Source organism: Bubalus bubalis, chromosome 8, assembly GCF_019923935.1.
Source record: "Bubalus bubalis isolate 160015118507 breed Murrah chromosome 8, NDDB_SH_1, whole genome shotgun sequence".
Taxonomy (NCBI): domain Eukaryota; kingdom Metazoa; phylum Chordata; class Mammalia; order Artiodactyla; family Bovidae; genus Bubalus; species Bubalus bubalis.
In genome coordinates, this window is record NC_059164.1 from 6,552,788 (window position 1) to 6,568,201 (window position 15,414).

Consider the following 15,414-nt stretch of genomic DNA (forward strand, 5'->3'; position numbering starts at 1 on the left):
TCATCATAAGGACATAAATGAAGAAATGTTGAATAATTTAATTGCACTGAAGCAAATAGATAAATAAAACATGGATCCTGCTATGTGTCAAGAACTGTATCAAACACTAGTTTTCAAATTTGTATAATAGACTGCCTGAGCTTTTGAGCATAGGAGATGTGTATTTATCAAGCTTTGAGCAATACAGTTGTAGTTTGAGTTTGTTTCTTAAGACATTACTCAACATTGTATCTCACTAGCAACTTTGGTTAAGTTCTTGTAAGATTGATTTTTTTTTTTTGGGGGGATAATTATCTGCATAGTTCCATCAGCTATTCTATAGCCTTTGGGACCAACCCATCATCCAATAGAAAGTTCATAATCCAAAATCTTAAATTATCATTTTGATTGTTAGAAAAAAAGGTAGCAAATTTTGATAGTGTTACAAACTAATTTCACAACAAACATTTGAGCATCTTCTGTTTGCTGGAGCTTGTGCTAACGTATCACATTTCATTTTCATTATATATATTATTTTTCATAATTTACTTAAGCCATTTCCAAACTTGTTCATATGTTACCATGAAGAAAAATATTGGTTCTCATTCACTTTAGTGTAGCTTATCTGACACCTTGTGATTTCAGTTAGTTATATATGAATATCCATTGTACTTTTCCCATTAAATCTCAGCATACCAGTAACGGGAAAGTGGTCTTGGAAAACAATTTCGATAGGAACTTAATTTCACAATAAGAAGGCTTTGAAGAATGGAGGAGACATATAGCTCTTTTACAGTATTAATCACAGGTGCACTGCATTGCCCAGACAGTTTTCCTCAGCATTTATTGAGATTCTTTCTGACACAGTTTGAGGGGTAGGACTGCCTCCTTGGGGAAAAAAATTATATAAGAAAATTTCAAGGATATAGTAGAAATTCAAAGAGCCATTTTTCACATATATGCATGTCTCTTTGAAAAAAAATAATTCCACAAAACTATTTTAAGACTAAATTGAAGGAAAGCACTTAGAATAATATTGCAGCCATTATAAATGGCATTGTAACCTGCATTTTCAAAGGCAGGCATTTCTTCTTAAAGCAGGAATCTTTTTAAAGGGGTCAAATCAGAACCACAATTTGCCATGGTCCTGCCATTACTAGTTCTATGGCAATCTCAGAGAAACCCTGCTCTCCCCAGGAAAAGGGGAAAGCTTTTACAGACTAAGTAGAAATACTCAAGTTACCTTTAGTGAATGACTTTCCATTTGGCTGGCTTTTTTTTTTTTTTTTTTTTTTTTTTTTAGCTGCTGTTGGGTTTTTGTTGTTTGTATTGCCTGTTTGCTATGAATTACCTCTAAACAAATTATAAGGCCAGGAATAAAACCTTAGAGGAAATCTAAAGGCTATAGAGGATCATTTTTATTTACAAATGCATAGCTCTAGCTTGAAATTAAGACATGATGTTATATTACAATTAATTTTTAAATTGACAGTTTTGGAAATCACACAGAAAACTTAGCTTTGTTATTACAAATTTGAAACACTCTCTTCCCTACTTAAATGAGTGAGTGAAGTCGCTCAGTTATGTCCAACTCTTTGTGACACCATGGACTGGACTGTAGCCTGCCAGGCAGGAACACAGGAAGTGCTCCTGCCAGGCAAGAACACTGGAGTGGGTGCCATTTCCTTCTCCAGGGGATCGTCCTGACCCAGGGATCGAACCCGGGTCTCCCACACTGCAGGCAGACTTTTCACTGTCTGAGCCTTTTCTAATAAAATTATTGCTTTTTTACTGTGACTTTTGACTCTTTTCAGTTCCTTAGCTGCGTAAATATTGCATTATGAATTATTGTAGAGTTTTGGATGAGTGTGAAAACCTCGGGATAGCACTCCCTCAATCTATCAGCCTGCTTTTTTGTAAAACTGTGTACTGTATGATTTAAATGGAATGGCAAGTATACCACTCACCACGCAGTAGGTTTTCTATACATGTGGAGTCATGTCTCTGATTATAGAAAGCATGTAGCACAGAAAAAAGCATTTTATACTGATAACAGGGAAAATGTTTCTGAGTAATCTACCAGAAAGTAATCTTATAGAAGAAAGGTGTTTTCCCTCTGTTTAGGAAAAGACATGAATCCATAATCTGTTTCAAAATAAATTAACATCTATCTAAAATGAATGACTGATATTTTAGTTGAACATTGCTTTTACTTTGAATTTATTTGCAAATCAATTTCTGTGTAAACATATGCAGTCCTTATTTGTGATGCTTATCCCACGTGTGTGTGTGTGTGTGTGTGTATTTCGAGGGGAAAATGTTTTTTGAGGAATAAATGGGAAAGAGTGAAGGTGGTAAATTTTGTTTGATATCATTGTAATTTTCCAATATTTGGAAATATTGAAATATCACATACTAGTCTAATACTGAAGTTTTAAAAAAATGATATGAGTTGTTACTAAGGGTGAGAGGGAAGGGGGCAATATAGGTGTTTGGCATGAAGGGATGTGAACTACTATGCATAAAATAAATGAGGACAAAGATATATTGTCCAGCAAGGTAAATACAACCATTGTTGTATAATAACTTTAAATGGAATATAATCTATAAAAATCTTGAATCACTAGATTATATACCTGAAACTAATATAGTAAATAAACTATCAGTTCAGTCACTCAGTCATGTCCAACTCTTTGTGACCCCATGGACTGCAGCATGCCAGGCTTCTCTGTCCATCACTAACTCCCGGAGCCTACTCAAACTCATGTCCATCGTGTCAGTGATGCCATTCAACCATCTCATCCTCTGAGGTCACCTTCTCCTCCCGCCTTCAATCTTTTCTAGCATCAGGGTCTTTTCCAAATGAGTCAATTCTTTGCATCAGGTGGTCAAAGTTTTGGAGTTTCAGCTTCAACATCAGTCCTTCCAATGAACATTCAGGACTGATTTCCTTTAGGATGGACTAGTTGGATCTCCTTGCTGTCCAAGGGACTCTCAAGAGTCTTCTCCAACACCACAGTTCAAAAGCATTAATTCTTCAGCACTCAGCTTTCTTTATATTCCAACTTTCACACCCATGCGTAACTACTGGAAAAACCATAGATTTGATTAGACAGACCTTTGTTGGTAAAGTAATGTCTCTGCTTATTAATATGCTGTCTAGGTTGGTCATAGCTTTTCTCTCAAGGAGCAAGTGTCTTTTAATATAATAAGAAACAGTATGTACACATATTATAAAAAATAATCCCAAACATATGACAGACACTAAGAAACAGATATTGGATCTAAGGAAAAATTCCACAAGACAGAGACTCTATCACATACATTCTTCCAGTCTCAAAGGAGAAGTGGTAGAAATGTTTACAGAAACAGAATAGCCTAAGAAAACCACATACTTTTTCAGAAACTTAGGCGGTCCAGTTCAGAGAGTTGATGACTTGGTTCTCTACAGTATAGAGACTCTACATAAGTACAAATCATGAAGAAAAGGAAACTTCAAAATGAAAGTCATGCACTTAAACATGAAAACTTCTACCAGAAACAGTAATTCAATCTGTTAGTTATAGCAGAATCAAGTTACCTATTGAATTTTACTTTTATTAAGAGCAAAAGAAATTATCAAAATTAAAAATTCTTCCTTTAGTTTTTATTTTACATTGCAATAAATTATAATACTCAATATGATGTCAATAAAAACTGAATCATGATGCTTTGTCCAAATACTGAAGCATTTCTGAGTCTCTACCAAGACTCTTTCAGTTACTGCCAAAATAAAATTGGGGGTCACTGTGAATCTTACTGAGTCTTGCTCTTTTGATCTTTATGTGAGACTAAAAACCAATTAAAATCTTGGGATTGGCAACACTTTCTTTGGACATGAAGTACACTAACTCTAAAGAAAAAGTGATAAATCAAATTTCATTCAAATTAAAAGCATCTGCTGTCTAGAACACACCATTAAGAAAACGAAAAGTCCATGGGTTTATTTCTAGGCTGGCTTTCTATACTGTTCCATTGATCTATATTTTTTTATTTTTGTGCCAATATCATACTGTCTTGATGACTGTACCTTGGTAGTATAGTCTAAAATCAGGGAGCCAGATTCCTCCAGCTCCATTTTTATTTAATTATTTAGGATCTTTTATGTTTCCATGGAGAAGGCAATGGCACCCCACTCCAGTACTCTTGCCTGGAAAATCCCATGGATGGAGGAGCCTGGTAGGCTGCAGTCCATGGGGTCGCTAAGAGTCAGACACGACTGAACGACTTCGCTTTCACTTTTCACTTTCATTCATTGGAGAAGGAAATGGCAACCCACTCCAGTGTTCTTGCCTGGAGAATCCCAGGGACGGGGGAGCCTGATGGCTGCTGTCTATGGGGTCACACAGAGTCAGACACGACTGAAGTGACTTAGCATAGCATAGCATAGCATGTTTCCATACAAATTTAAACAATTTTTGTTCTAGTTCTGTGAAAAATGTCATTGGTAATTTGGTAGAAACATTGAAACTGTAGATTGTTTGGGGTAATATAGTCTGTTTTGCAATATTGATTCTTCTAATCCAAGAATATGGTATACTTTTCTATTTGTTGATGTCACCTTTGGTTTCTTTGATTTGACAAAAGATTCACATCCATAAGATATAAACTTACAATGAAATAGCAAAAGAGAAATAATCTAGTTAGAAAAGATGGGCAAAAAATTTGCAGACACCGTGAGAAAAAGTGACATAAAAATGGCCAATAAGCATATGTAAAAATGTTCAATGAGATGGTTGGATGGCTTTACTGACTCGATGGACATGAGTTTGAGCAAGCTCCAGGAGTTGGTGATGGACAAGTAAGCCTGGCATGCTGCAGTCCATGGGTTGCAAAGAGTCAGACATGACTGAGCAATTGATCTGAACTGATCATTGGCCATGAGATTGAATTAAACCATATGACCTATGATTGCATACATTGGAAAAATTAAAACTGAAAAGAGAGTAGCTTAGAGATGGATGAACTTGCATGATTCTCACCTGCCCTTTCAAAAATTCCTTTGCTCCCTACTCATACCTGAGCTGGCTTCTCCCAAGGAATATTTGCACACAATCCTTGTTTCCGCTCAGTTTCTTGGGTAATCCAGCTAATATAGGAGAAGTCATAAATCAGACTATCAGGAAGGGATATTGGAGCTGAATTAAACCCTGTCTGATAGTAGGCAGGAGCCCTTAGCAGGTAATAACCTGAGTACATAAACGTTCCATAATTATTCAAGTTTTAATCTATGAGTAATTGTAATGTGGTACAGGTACAAGCAGATGGTAAGAATTTGAGAAATTCATGGCTACATCATTTTTTTTTTTTGGTTAGGGTGTGATGATAAACTAAGAACTGTGAAGTGTAATAGAAGTTTTGATAGTGCTGTATTTTTAGACACCCAAAATGATAGGCTCAGATCAAGTAATTGACAAGCTAATCAATCTAATCAATATTCTAAGCTAATGAATCTAATCAATGTTCTAAGCTCTGAAAGGCATAAAGGGGCGTGTTCCTTGTGGCTTTTCTGAACTCAGACTAAACATTTGGATGTTGCACGACTGCAGGAGACAAGTGGTTTTCCATACTGAAGTCAGTGCTGTGATTAGAAATGAGCAAGGCTCTAAGTTTTGGGATGTAGATATTACGGTGAAGGGCCATGAAAATCTGGAACTCTCAAATGTGAAGGACCTTTATGGCCACCAGCAGGAGCCCCTTGCTCCTCCCTAAAGGAGCACAACCCCCCTTATATGGAGAGTAACCTCACCTGCTGAAGGTACTGGTTCTCTACCTGCCCCCTCGTGGGCCATTGCCACACCACGATTCAGCAGAACTAAATGTAAACATTTCTCCACACAGCCTATATGAGTAAAGAATTGCTGGAGCTGGTTAATATGTGCTAGCAGGAAATAAGGAATTACATGAGAAGATAGTTCTGGAGGAAGAGGGTTGAAAAATACTAGGTTCCATAGGAAAAAAAGTTGACATGGGATGATTCACGCCATTTGTGGAACTTGATGTTTTGACAAAAATACTTAGAGCTGATTCTAATAATTTTCTGGGGAGGCTCGCTTAGGGCTTGTACATGAAAGTGGACTCTCATAAATGAACTTGCCCTAAACAGTACTGAAAAGGAATAAAGAGGTCCAAGTTGGTGAGTGCGTTAGATTTGGAGATCTTTGTAGACATTACCTAAAAACCTGTTTCCTCTGAGAGGTTGCAGAGACATTAACAAATCAAAATATTCATGGGTTCAAGCTAGAGGGCAGCTGACTGGGGTCTTGCTCAATTTATAGAATCATTTAATTTAAGAGATGACAGTCAGAAAGACCTTAGCTGCCACAATAAAAGCATTCAGTCCCTCATGCAAGTTCCAGACATAATTTAGATTGCAACATTGATAGAAAATGAAATTCATTGATAAAGAGGGAGCTCAGATCTTCTTCAGTAAGAACTCAGCAACACCACCACAAAATTATGCAGTAATTATTCCTTTAGTCTTTCTCCAAAAAGACTTATAGCCATTTGTCAACTGTGTATTGGGTTCATGGACACACTCCTGAATTTTCAGATTGTTTATTATGAGCTTGAAGCTAAAATTTATATCAAATGTTTGAAACCCTGGATTGATCCTCTGGCTAGACTGAGAGCTAAGAAGCCAGTTGACAAATCACTTTTTAGCTTGAATGTGTCCCATTATGTGCAATAGATAGGATCATCTACTCTGTGGCCATCTCCCTAGTTCATAGGCGTATAAGGATAGATGTCCTTAGCAATGGAGAATAGTTATGTTCATGGTCTGGAGCATGCATAATGGGGCTTTCCTGGTGGTTTAGTGGTAAAGAATATTCTTGCCAGTGTAGCAGATGCAGCTTTGATCTCTGGGTTGGGAAGATCTCCTGGAGAAGGAAATGGCAAGCCACTCCAGTATTCTTGCCTGGAAAATTCCATGGACAGAGGAGCCTTGCTAGCTACAGTCCATGGGGTCCCACTGCACACAGGAAGAGTACATCTTTGCCCACTGAGATAGTGATTCAGAGGCATTACTGCCTACTGGAGGGATTGTGGAAATTGTACCTCCTGGGAAATGTTTAAAGATGGTTGGTGTCTTGGTTTCAGCTGCTCAAACACAATACACCAGGTGGCTTAAAGAATATTTACTTCCTACAGTTCTGCAGTCTGGGAAGTTCAAGATCAAGGCACCAGCAGATTCAATGCTGAATGAGGGCCCCCTTCCTGCCTTGCCAACAGCAGCAAGTCTTACAGCTTCACATGGCATTGTGACTCTTCAGTTTCTTGCTACAAGCACACTCATTCCATTCATGAGGGCTCCACTCTCACGACCTCATTTACTCTTTTATTTTCTAATTTTTTGGTCACTCCTGTTAGGGAAATTAAATAGTCTTGTTTAGACTTTGGAGACAGAGCAGGTCTCTGACCTCGCTTCTGACCTGCCTGGACACTGCCCTGACTGTGAGTGTCCTGACTGCCCGCTGTGAGCGCAAGCCTTGCAGCACCCAAGATAAAATAAGGGGGAATCTTGAGATTGTTGAGCCCTGGGAGGGAGTTTGGCCAACCAAGTACCAGAGTTAACAACATCCCCAGTTTTATAAGACAAAACAAACAGCATTAACATGAAACGAGAGCTGCAATTTGCTCACAGATTGATGATATCAGTTTGCTTCCTGGGGTTGTAAAGTGGAACCGCAATTTTTGAAGTCTCACCCACTGAGAGGATGTGCTGCTGGGACCTTTTCCCAATTGGGAATCCAGACGTGCTGTGACACGGGACTCACCACTGCTGACTGAGTCTAGATATTGGTCAAAACCCAGTTTGGTGATGTATCCTCTGCTGTTTCTATTTTTCTCTTTTTTCAATGTTAACATATTGAAAGTAAGCTAGATAATTCTCTAATAAATATTTATATTATTTGTATAGAATGAGTGGCTTATTTTGTTAACAAATCCTTTGAACCTGACACAAAGTGAAAACTTTCTGCAAAACAATGCCACAAAACATATGGAATCTTAGTTCCTCGGCCAGGGATAGAATCTGTGACCCCTGCAGCGGAACACATATACATATATTTGTTATATGTACATTTTCAATTTGTACAAATATATCAAATATGTTAGAGAAGAATGTTTCATCTTTTCACAATCTTGAACTGCAGAACATTTTACTGGTCAATGAATGTGTGTGTGCATTAGGCGCTCAGTCATGTCTGACTCTTTGGGGACTCCATGAGTTGTAGCCTGCTGTACCCTCCTTGTGGAATTCTGCAGGAAAGAATATGGGTAGCCATTCCCTTCTCCAGGGGATCTTTTCCACTGAGGGATCTTGAATATATCTTTTGAATTGCAGGTAGATTCCTTACCATCTGAACCACTAGGGAACCCCTGTTCAATGAATATTTGTTAATTGTGTTTTTCAAATTTTGTCTTAGGCACTTTTTTATGCTTGACCTAGCAGTTATTGAGAGTATTTCAAAATCTCCCAGATGATGTTGAATCGCCAGCTTCTTCCCATAGTTCTATTAAATTTACTATTTATTTTAGGGTCACTCTAAAGATATAAACAACACACTCATTATGGTGAATTGAAACCTATGTAATATGTAAGGAATCTGTCTTACATTATGTCATAAAATCTACTTGATCTCCTTCCTGCCTTCAGCTGCTATTTTCCTGGAAAATTTTATTATGCCTGTACTTTCAGCATTTCTATGTCCAATGTGTTATTCTTCTAGGAAGAGCATGCTATATTTATTTTTAGTCTGACAAGCTCTATTCTTGATCTGTCAAATTTTGTTTATTTGAATTTATGGTAAAGTTTGTTATCTCTGGAATTTTATCATCATACACTTGTTCTTTGCATTTACTTCTCTTTTATTGTGCTCTTGTTTTTTCTCCTATGATTTTAGAAAACAGCTATTGAAATACAACAAATACACAGATAAAGGCACTATCTTAAATGTGCAGCCTAATGAATTTCTACCCAGTTGAAGAACAAGAATTATATCAGTCTGGTGAAGCCTCTGCATATTGTATCCCAACTCTAAACTGAGTATACTTTGCAAAGAATTTTTTTGGTCAATACATCCTGATGTTCACCAACCATAGGTAAAATTTGTCTTTGTTTAAAATTATATAAATATAATATATGCAACTGCTTCTTTTGTACCTGGTTTTAACTCAACATTATGTTTGAGTATGCGTACTTTCTGGTATATGTAGGTATGATTCACTCACTTTCATTTTTTAATACATTATAATTTATATATACATTCTACTGTTGATGCATATGTGTTGGTATCAGTTCTCGCCTCTAATGAACAATATAGTTACAGACATTGCTGTACATGTTTTGGGTTTTACCAGTTTACACTCTCATATATCTTTGTTGAATCGTCTTGCCAAACACTTTCAGGCAGGAGGGTAAAATAATCCTTTTTACATCTTATTTGGAAATGTAAGGTCTCTTGAGTCAAGTATGATTGCAGCAGCCTTTAGCTTAGGGCTATTTTTCACTCATCACTAAGTCAACACCCTTCCTTATACCTTGCCCAATGTTCCCTCAGTTAGTCCCTTGGATTGCAAGGAGACCAAACCAGTGAATCCTAAAGTATCTCAACCCTGAATAGTTATTGGAAGGACTGATGCTGAAGCTGAAGCTCCAATACTTTGGCCACCTGATGCGAAGAGCTGACTCATTGGAAAAGACCCTGATGCTGAGAAAGATTGAAGGCAAAAGGAGAAGGGGGTGACAGAGGATGAGATGGCTGGATGGCATCACCGACTCAATGGGCATGAATTTGAACAAACTCTGGAAGTTAGTGAAGGGTAGCGGGGCCTGGCATGCTGCAGTCCATGGGGTTGCAGAGAGTCAGAAACAACAAATGAACAACGACAACATCCAAGTTGGTTGGAATGTGAACCAAACCATCTCTGGTCCTGTGTAAGCTTAAGACTATTTTCTTCAACCCATAATGTGTGTGTGTGTGTGTGTGTGTGTGTGTGTGTGTGTGTGCTTCTCCTGGTATCAGTTTTCTCCCATGCAAGTGCTGAATCATCAAAAGGAATCTAGAAGATCTCAAGCACAGAAATCCATAATGTTTGATTTTTAATTATATTTTTAAACAGCTGTTGGTCATAAATTGCATTTAGAACCAAAAGCCTGGCTGATAGCTTTGATTCGATTTAATAGATTGTCTACAGAACCATCTGAATTTTATTTTAAAATTTTCCATAAAAAATGATGAAACACTGGTTTATTTCATGTTTGAACAGTTTTTTAAAAAATATTTCTAATAAACTTGCTAATATTTCCAGAATATTATTGAATATTGCCAATAAAAAGATTTATTAAAGACTGTGATTCCACTCGTCTTTTCTACTGAATTTTGTGTTTACTATAGGTTATCCTGTACTGAATCCTTTTCAGGGTAAATGCATTTTTCTATCCCCAGTTTACTATCAAATATCTTTCATTTGAATAGTTATTTTAAAAATTTAATGCCTGTATCATGGTAAATTGTATCCTATAAAACCTTAAATTATCTTCTGGCGTCTGTCCTTACTCTATCCTTTTTTGTCTTATTATTTTTTTTTATAATAAACAGTCCTTTTGAAATTTTTCTATGTATTGAATATTCTATTCACTTAAATTCTTAAATCTGAGGGTAATCTTTCATTATTTTTGTAAAACTCCCAGAAATTTTTATTGAATACTATTTTTACACCATTAAATTTTTAAATTACAATAATTTAATCAGATATATTTCAGATATTCTCACTGTATCTTTCATATCTTAGATTTTTTTACATACATATATTTAATATACATGAGATTTATATATGCATATTATCCTCATAGCTTTCAGTTCATAAATTCTTTCTGTAACAAAATTTAATCTGTTGCTTGATCCAGTTATTAAATGATTAATTCCAGCTATTATATTTCATTTCTGGTAGTTTTTTCTTGTTTTATTTTATGTTCTCATGTTTTTCATCACAGAATACGCTTTTCCACTTGATTCTCAGTCCTTCTTATATTTCTTCAGTTATTTAAAGCAGCTTTATTTTATGGTATCTTTTATGTTATTGTCTTTATATAGATTGTCCTATATCCTTATATTCTTGGAATGAGCGTATTCCTGTTATTTTGTCTTTGATGAGTTTTGTTCCTGATGAATCTTTACTTTGGCATTTTCCTCTTTTATTTTACTGTTGTTGTTTGTTAATTCATTTTCAGTGGAGGATTTTTTGGTTGGTTTGTTTGTTTATGTCATGCAAGACCTTTTGGCATCCCTGCGCAAGTTTCTTCTCAGAGAAGTTTTGTTCTGTCTCTCCCCATTACTGACATATAGTACCAAATACATTCGCTCTTTCTAGGTCATCTGGTATTAACTGAGTAGAGCAAATTTGGACAATGACCATGCATACTGTATAATTCAGTGATTTTAATTTCCTATGTGATTTTTTTTAATTTCTTTTCATAATCTTGGGCAGAAACATTGTGTATAGCCATGTACCTAGACTAGTAGAAATGGTTTATTAGTTCCCCCTACACTGATGGAACAGCCCTGCTAGGTCCCAACTCGATTCTCAAGCTTTGTGCTTTCTTTGCTCCAGGGATGTCTTGCTTCACATGCTTAGTGAGATAGCTTTCAATTTCCATTTTCACTCACTTACTATGGCCTTGGGAATATCTTAGTCAATGCCTAATTTTTCTTTATCCACAGTTACTCATGCTTTATATGAAGGTTAAAAAAATTATGACAAAATGTTAGATTTATCATTCTGCGTTTATGTCTAAATTCAAACATGGGAAGAATATTTCTACAGTAGCATATTTAAGAAACAAAGAAATGATTGAAAATTACTGCTTCAGCCATTCTCATTATTAAAATATATCATCAGAATTCACCACTGTATGGAGAGTGAATGGACAGTTGTTCTGTAGCCAAGTTGTGTCTGATGCTATGACTCCATGGACTGCAGCATGCAGGCTCCTTTGTCCTCCACTGTCTTTATTTGTATGGTAGGAGGACACAAAATTTTACAAAGCAATCAAATACCAGGCATTATTGGTTGTATATTACTTGCTTTAATTAATAATGGCTCTGTTAATCCATAACCCCCATAATGACCCTGAAGCACAGAGAAGAGCAATTTCAAAATAAGCTGTACTGGATAATTCACATTACTTATTTCAAACTTATTTTAAGTTTGTTCTAAGAACGTGAAAAAATTCTGACAGAAGAAATAGTGAGTGGTTTGCACTTGAGTTTCCCAACACCATCATTATGCATTACTGGGTATTCCATCACTTTAAGTTATGGAATGGCACACCTGATACACCTGCAGTAACTCATGACTCCACTCTTCATCAAAAATAAGCTGTTATGGAAAGTTCCATAAATTCAGCCTGTAGAATGTAGAAGGTTTCATTAAGTAAGATTTGGTGTGGGAATAACACAGCTTTATTCATAAGTACAATATGGTTAAAATGAACTCTCCCAAGAAAGAAATAAATCAACTCTTAATTACATTGATGCAGTGGATGATACCACCTCATAAAGAAGAAAATCAGTGTATAGAAAAAATATATTTTCGTAATTTATAAGTACATATGTTGCTGAATTTTTAAAAGTTTGTCCCGTTTAAAACTATAAAACAAATCTTTTATTCCTCGGTCTTTTGCCACAGAAGCAAACATCTCATTGAGTCCTTTTTATATGTGGAGACTAGAGGGATCTGGAACCATGTGTCAGAAATACTTTCCCTCATTCTAAATATATTGATTCTGTTACTCTGGTGACATTGATTCTATGAAGGGGTTGTTCAAATGCAGATAATTAGTGTTGAGCCATACAAGCAAACCAATTGTCTCAGACTTTTAAAATGATAGAGAAACTTAAATTATATTTTCTCAATAAAAATGATAGCTCACCCAGCCCTCTATGTCAAAAGGTTGGTTTAGAATTGGTGCTATAAATGAAGCATTTCTTCTTTGTTTTGGCCCTTCTAAAATTTGTTTAAAAAGTGTCTTCCTGACTTTGATCTTCAGTTAAATTTCAATGAGAATCCATGCTGGTCAATAGTCCTCCTTGCCTGCCTATATGAGGCAATAATATGCCCAAGAGTATAAACAAACCAAGGAAGAGTTTGGTAATCCTTCTTTTATTCTCCTTAGAAGGAAGCAGAGGAAGCTCATTAATAAATAAATGATGCCACAAGGGTTCTTATCCATCTTCTCTCATGTAATCCTACAAATTTGAAACATGTTTTATTTGGTCTTTGTTTTATTTAATGAAAAGGAAACCAGACCCAGAGACATTAGATAATTAGCTCAAGTTTAATAGCTAACGTAGCTGGGACTTAAGTTCACTTTTGATTATAAAACCAATTATCTTCTCCTTCTAATATTATTTCCTTGTATGTGTGTGATTTCCTTAATAAAAAAATAAATAGAAAGAGTGCAAATTTCTCTATGGTAAAAATGTGCTTCTACTTGGCAAAATAAAATATATGATGTATGCGTGTGTGTGTTAGTTACTCAGTCGTGTCCAACTCTTTGTGACCCCACGGACTGTAGCCCACCAGGCTTGTCTGTCCATGGGATTATCCAGGCAAGAATACTGGAGTGGGTTGCCATTCCCTTCTCCAGAGGAATATTCCAACTCAGGGATCGAACCCTGGTCTCCTATATCGCAGGCAGGTTCTTTACTGTGTGAGCCACAGGGAAGTCCTATATGATGTATAAGTTACTCAGAAATTTCCTGTTCAAAAATAATCAAAGTACAGTAACAGAGACAACATGTTTTTGTTATTTGCTTTTTGGGTGGGATTTTAGTGGTCATTATGTGCCATCCGTTCTTCAAATTGTTTTTACCTGTTAATTCATATACTCTATCTACACTCCCGTGAGTTAGACCCTATTTAAAATATTGGAAAATATTAGAACTTTTATAAAGATTTTAAAATAAATGTTTAAAATATACACTTTTATGATATTCCAAATACATTTGAAATATTATAACTTTTAGAATATTTTAAATTGGAAACATAAATTTAAAATGTATAGCCCTTTTAAAATGGAGAACTTGAGGCAGCATTGAGGCTGGGATTGGGCCATGAGCCCAGGGCATGTGACTTTGGTCTGGAGTCAGGGATCTTACACAGAACATTGTCATTTTCTCACATTTATGGCTCACTGACTTTATATTTCAGTTCAGTTCAGTCACTCAGTGGTGTCCGACTCTTTGCGACCCCATGGACTGCAGCCCGTCACCAACTTCCAGAGCTTGCTCAAACTCATGTCCATTGATCGGTGATGCCATCCAACCATCTCATCTTCTGTCATCCCCTTCTCCTCCTGCCTTCAATATTTTCAAGCATCAGGGTCTTTTTCAATGAGTCAATTCTTCACATCAGGTGGCCAAAGAATTGGAGTTTCAGCTTCAGCATCAGTCCTTCCTAAGAATATCCAGGACTGATCTCCTTTAGGATGGACTGGTTGGATCTCCTTGCAGTCCAAGGGATCCTCAAGAGTCTTCTCTAACACCACAGTTCAAAAGCATCAATTCATCAGCATTCAGCTTTCTTTATAGTCCACCTCTCAAATCCATACATGACTACTGGAAAAACCATAGCTTTGACTAGACAGACCTTTGTTGGCAAAGTCATGGCTCTGCTTTTTAACATGCTGTCTAGGTCGATTATAGCTTTTCTTCCAAGGAGCATCTTTTAATTTTATGGCTGCACTCACCATCTGCAGGGATTTTTGGGACCACAACATATAAAGTTTCTCACTGTTTCCATTGTTTTCCTATTTGCCATGAAGATATGGGACCAGAGGCCATGATATTAGTTTTCTGAATGTTGAATTTTTAGCCAACTTTTTCACTCTCCTCTTTCACTTTCATCAAGAGGCTCTTTAGCTCTTCTTCACTTTCTGCCACAAGGGTGGTATCATCTGCATATCTGAGGTTATTGATATTTCTCCCAGCAATCTTGATTCCACCTTCTGCTTCCTCTAGCCCGGCATTTTGCATGATGCATTCTGCATACAAGTTAAATAAGCAGAGTGACAATATACAGCCTTGACATGCTCCTTTCCGGATTTAGTACCAGTCTGTTGTTCCATGTCCAGTTCTGATTGTTGCTTCTTGACCTGCATATACATTTCTCAGGAGGCAGGTCAGGTGGTCTGGTAGTCCCATCTTGAAGAATTTTCCACAGTTTGTTTTGATCCACACAATCAAAGGCTTTGGCCTAGTCAATAAAGTGAAAGTAGATGTTTTTCTGGAGCTCTCTTGCTTTTTTGATTCTCCAACAGATGTTGGCAATTTGATCTCTTGTTCCTCTGCCTTTTCTAAATCCAGCTTGAACATCTGGAATTTCACGATT